General features: G+C 48.2%; 1 pseudogene; it reads left to right on the top strand.

Moving 5' to 3' along the window:
- The first annotated feature begins 293 nt into the window (after positions 1-293).
- LOC143942837 (5S ribosomal RNA) lies at positions 294-412 on the top strand (annotated as a pseudogene).
- Positions 413-6,000: the final 5,588 nt, after the last annotated feature.

Below are 6,000 nucleotides of genomic sequence, written 5' to 3'. Positions count from 1 at the left end.
GTCTTGAAGAGAACGCTTACGGCCACATCAACCTGAAAGCACCCGATCTCGTCTGATTTCAAAGGCTAAGCAGCGTCAGGCCTGGTTAGTACCTGGTTGGGAGACTGCCTGGGAAGACCAGGTGCCATAGAAGGATCTGGTCTGGTTAGTGTCTTGATTGGGAGATCGCCTGGGAATACTGGATGCCGTAGGCTTCTTTTTATGTTGTTGGCTTTGACCTGTTTTTTTTAGCTTGTTTCCCAAGGTGACCATTTTGGCCTTTGTCAAGAGGCTTCAGAGTGCCCAAAGAGAGTGCCTACGGCCAAATCACCCTGAAAGAGCCCAATCTCATCTGATCTCGGAGGCTACGCAGCGATGGGCCTGGTTAGTACCTGGATGGGAGACAGCTTGGGAATACCAGGTGCCGTAGGCTTCTCATTATGTTGTCGGCGTTGACCTGTTTTATTTTCCCTTGTTTCCCAAGGTGACCATCTTGGCATGTGTCAAGAGGGTTGAGAGTGCACAAAGAAATTGCCTATGAGCACAACACCCTGAAAGCGCCCAATCTCGTTTGGTCTCAGAGGCTAAGCAGGGTTGGGCCTGGTTTGTACCTGGATGGGAGACCGCCTGGGTTTTCCAGATGCCGCAGGCTTATTTTTATGTTGTTGGTGTTGACCTGTTTTTTTCGCTTGTTTCCCAAAGTGATCATCTTGGCATTTGATCGCTTATAGCCGCATCACCCTGAAAGCACCCTATCTCTTCTGATCTCAGAGGCTAAGAAGGGTTGGGCCTAGTTAGTACTTGAATGGGAGACGGCCTTGGAATACCAGGTGCCGTATTCTTCTTTTTATGTTGTTGGCGTTGACCTGTTTTTTTTCGCTTGTTTCCCAGGGTGACTATCTTGGCATTTTTCAAGAGGGATGAGAGTGCCCAAAGAGATTGCCTATGGGCACATCACCCTGAAAGCGCCCAATCTCCGCTGATCTCAGAGGCTAGAAAGGGTCACGCCTTGTTAATACCTGGATGGGGGACCGCCTGGAAATACTAGGTGCGGTAGGCTTCTTTTTAGGTTGTTGGCGTTGACTTGCTTTTTTTGTTTGTTTCCCAAGGTGACCATCTTGGCGTTTGTCAAGAGGGTTGAGCGTGCCTGAAAAAATCTACTATGGCTGCATCACCCTGAAAGAGCCAAATCTCATTTGATCTCAGAGGCTAAGCAGGGTTGGGACCTGGTTAGGACCTGGATGGGAGACCGCCTGGGATTTCTCGATGCCATAGGCTTTTTTTTTAAGTTGTTGGCATTGACTTATTTTTTTTTTATTGTTTTATTCTTTTATTAAGTATAAGTAGAACAACATAAATATAACAGTCAACCATACAGCATGACCCAGGGTCACAATTACATGGTAACAAAAAATAGGCAGCCAAATAACTCTGGGTTCTCAGAGGGGAGTCCTACAGTTTCATGCAGAAAAGAGAGAAACCCCACCTCGGACATGTAGTACAGTATAACTAATGCAGCTCCGTTCGGACAAATGTAATCATGGAGAACAACTGGGACCACCGCGAGCCAGCTTATCGTGACCTATGTGAACCAGAGTAAAATATGAGCCGGTCGTGTCCAGAACCCTGGGGTTCTTCTGGGTCCCAAAGGCTAGTAAGGAGACAAGGCATAGTCAAAAGGGAGGACGGGGGAAGAAGAGAGTGCAAAGACGGATTGAGAGGAGGGGGGGGGGGTGGCGGCGGGGAAAAATAGAAAAATAAAGACAAAAAGGGAGGGGGGGGGAATGCCACCCAGGGCAGACATGGCCTACGTAGGTAAACGTTAGATGTTCAGTCTCTTTCTGGGACAGGGGCGCTGCTCATCTCCCGAATGTAGTCTCAAGTATCAGTAAAATACCTCCAGGGCCTCCATGTTACACTAAATGCCTCTTCAGTGTTGTGAAGGGTGGCGGTCAATTCTTCCATCCGGAGAATATGATTGACTTTGGAATACCACAGCACCTTGGATGGGGGCTGAGGCTGCCTCCACGGTGTGGGAATGCAGGCCCGGGCGGTGTTCAGGGTTTTTTTAGTATTTTCGAACAGGCTGTTCGGTCAAGTGTAGAAGGCACGCTGCTGGGTTGTCTGCGATATCTAAATTTTTGAGAGTTTTTATCGTCCCGGTCACCTCCACCCAAAAGTTCCTCAAGGCCGGGCATGCCCAGAAAATGTGTCCCATGGTCCCCGTATCTGAATTGCACCTCCAACAAACATCCGGGATCGATCTATTCATTTTATTCAGAAGGTATGGAACTCTATACCAGCGTGAGACTATCTTGTATCCTGATTCTTGATATTGGTTTGCGATGGAAGCTTTATGTACTAATGTCAGGATCTTCCCTATCTGTTGTGGGGTAAATGTGATGCTAAAGTCCCTCTCCCATTTGTGGATAAATGGTGGGGTCGACTCCTCCTCCTGACTACTTAATAGGTTGTACAGGAGGGAGAGGGTGTGTCGCACAGGTTCCTTTTTGTGACAGATGGATTCATAGGGCGTCAGGTCTCTAGGAGTGTAGGGGGCCCTTTGTATGGCCAGAAGAAAGTGACGAAGTTGATAAGCACTAAACAAGTCAAGCGGAGGGTCAGAAAGCTCGGCGACAGTTTGCGTGGTCGGGAGCCCTCCCGAGGGCCACACCTCTCCCAGACGCTGTTTCCCCACCACTGTCAACTGTCGCAGTTTCTTGTTGGTAAATCCCAGTGGGAAGTCTGGATTACCTATAACCGGAGTCATTGGTGACGGCAGGGGAGCAATGTGTGTGCAGCGGAATAACCTCCGCACAACAGCCAACATAGCTCCCACTACGGGGTGATCTCTGAGGTCTTTTGGTAGGGAGGACAGGAGCCACGGGGAGGTCAATAGGGGAATGGATCCATCCTCAATCTCCATCTCCACCCACTGCTTGTGTGGGCCATTACAATGCCAATCAACGACTCTCGCTAGCAGAGTCGCTCTGTAGTATTGTCTCAGATCTGGGAGACCCAGACCCCCCTTGTCCTTTGGTCTGGCAAGCAATTGCAAACGGGCTCTGGGCGGTTTGCGCACCCAAATAAAGTCCCGGAGCAGCACCTGCAGTTGTCTGAAAAAAATTGGGGGTAACCGGATCGGTAATGTCTGGAACAAGTATAAGATCCGCGGGAGGGCCGTCATTTTGAATGCATTACAGCGCCCGAACCAGGTCAGTGTTAAAGCATGCCAGTTTCCCAAATCAGATTTCAGTCTATTCAGGAGAGGGACAAAATTAAGCGGGTACAATTGCGCCAAATCCGCTGTGATGTCAACGCCCAGGTAACGTATAGATTTTTCAGCTCAGTAGAATGGAAAAGCGGAGCGTAGCCTCTTGGCCTCACCATCCGGGACCGATATATTCAATACAGCCGACGGTGCAATTGATTTTATAGTTTGATAGGCTGCCGTATCGCCGGAGAGCCACGAGTATATTGGGAAGCGAAATGTGTGGATTGGAGACGTAAAAAATTAGATCGTCAGTGTACGCCGCAATTTTGTGGTGTGCCGAGGGTTTGGATATGCCAGTAATATTCGGGTCATTCCGAACGTGACACATAAGTGGTTCCAGTGTCAGAATAAAAATTAGGGGAGACAGAGGGCACCCCTGCCTCGTCCCATTAGTGATGGGGAAAGAGTCCGAGCACTCTGAAAGCACCCAATCTCGTCTGATCTTGGAGGCTAAGAAGAGTCAGGCCTGGTTAGTACCTGGATGGGAGACCACCTGGGAATACAAGTTATTGTAGGCTTCTTTTTATATTGTTGGCGTTGATTCGTTTTTTTTTTTGCCGCTTGTTTCCCAAGGTGACCATCTTGGCATTTGTCAAGAGGGTTGAGAGTGCCACTTTGGGGGGTCTGAGTGATACCTAGTGCGCTGTACTGGAAGGGCTTGACATTCCCGCATATGTGTCCCTTCCCCCTGGTTGCGCCCCTCGTCCCCCCCTCTGGCTCCCACCTACTCTTTGCCGACATTGCCTTCTGCAGCTTTCGGGGACCCTGGATGACTTATTTATTGAGCCTATTGGTACGAGACACTGCTTCCCTCCAGGGTGACTCTGGACCCCCCTGGAGGATTTACCCCTTACTGTTTGGGCGGTCCCAGCCTCCCTCTGGATGCTCTACACAGCCCCCGATGGCGATGCAGGAGAGACACTAATTGGCGGGCCCAAGGACTGCTGCTCGGGTGAAGTCTCCCGTTGGATGGAGGGATGGTGGCCCCAGCCCCTTGCCTGCCGGATTTTCCATGCACCGACCAGGGCTTCTCCTCTTTCATCTTTTTTTTTTTTCGACTTTAAGTTTTTTATTGAGTATTATATAGAGTTACAGGTACAATTAACACAGTACGTCGAACATCGACGTCAATACATAACATATACAATGGTTTCAATGTTTAGCACTGTTACACGTATACTTCAGTAAGTAATGTAATTCAAAAATGTATATAAAGAAATAAAAAGGAAGAAAGGGAAAAAAAAGAAAAACAAGGTAAGTAGTATGTCCCAAGAGAGCGTAACCAGAATTCCCACCGGTGTAGCACCCCGTAGGGGATCATTAGTGTCACACCGATGGGAGACCCACCCTAGAGGTCATTAGATTTAAGTGTCATTTCATTGGAGAGATATTAGAAAGGGGGGTAATCCAAGGATCAAGTAAAGGATTCAGGACTAGGTCTAAAAGTTTACATCATGGAGTACTAGTCACAGCTGAGTTCCACTTTACCCAAGGTTGCCAATTTAGCAGATCGACCACTGCCCATTGTCAACCCGGACTCGTAGCTATAATGTAGAGTCACTATATCTGACACTTGCGCTAAAGTGAGAGGAGTGTCCATTCTCCAGTGTCTGGTGATATTGAGCCTGGCAGCAAGAAGGATATGTGTGGTGACACATCTCATGTTGTGAGGAAGATGATCAATGGTCAAATTGAGTATAGCCAATGCAGGGGACAGGGGTACAGTGCAATTAGTAATTGAGTAAATGAGCTTGAAAACATCCTCCCAATATTGTTTTAGATGAGGGCAAGCCCATAGGATGTGGAATAAGTTTCCGGTTTCTGATTTGCACCGCCAGCAGATATTGGTGGATTGGGGATCGAAAGACGCTAATCTAGTTGGGGTAAGGTAATACCTTAATGACATTTTTTGCATGAGTTCCCACAATGCTGCACACTTTGTATACTTATAGGTAGCATTTATTGCCAGTTGCCACTGGTCATCCGTATACGAGTGTGCTAATTCTGTCTCCCATTTATGATGGGGAGCCAATTTAAGGAAGGTGAGTTTGTGTTGTAGTAGATTGTAAAAGTGAGTTATGCCTTTAATATTTGAAGTCGTATTATTGAGAAACTTCCAAGTCTTAGGGGGAATTGTATACAGTGGGGAAGGTGTATTAGATAAACAATGACCGATGCGGAAGTAAGTAAAGTATTCTGAGCTGGGAAGATTATATTCAGATTGTAGTCGGGAGAAGGGTTTGAGATGGTGGTTGTGATATAAGTGTTGGAGGGTATGAATACCTTTGACTGACCAGAGTGAGGTCGGTAAGTCAGGTGTTAAATGATTAAGTGTTTCTAAAGGAATACTAAAGTTGGGGGAAGGAGTTTCGGGAAGTCTGTTAACAAGTCTACGCCATGCCAGGGCCGACGCTTTCATAGTCGGGGATAAGTAGGTCGGAATGTTAGTACCTAGAGGTATACTAAGCAGCCAGTGTTTTAAATCAGTGTTAGTGATCATTTGTCGTTCTATCTGGGCCCAAGGAGTGAGTGGTTGTGGGCAAAGCCAATGAGGAAGTTGGGCTAATATGGCTGCTGAGTGGTAGTCTTTAACCAGTTGCCGACCGCCGCACGCCGATGTACGTCGGCAGAATGGCACGGGCAGGCATAAGGGCTTACATGTACGTCCCTTGCCTCCCGCGGGTCGGGGGCCCGATCGGGCCCCCGCCCAGTGCCTGCGGCGGTCGGTTTTCGTCCGGGAGCGATCC

This window comes from Lithobates pipiens, unplaced genomic scaffold, assembly GCF_037356315.1.
Source record: "Lithobates pipiens isolate NorthernLeopardFrog02 unplaced genomic scaffold, aLitPip1_a1.2 Scaffold_10, whole genome shotgun sequence".
NCBI classification, from domain to species: Eukaryota; Metazoa; Chordata; class Amphibia; order Anura; family Ranidae; genus Lithobates; species Lithobates pipiens.
This window is presented reverse-complemented; position numbering and strand designations above follow the sequence as displayed.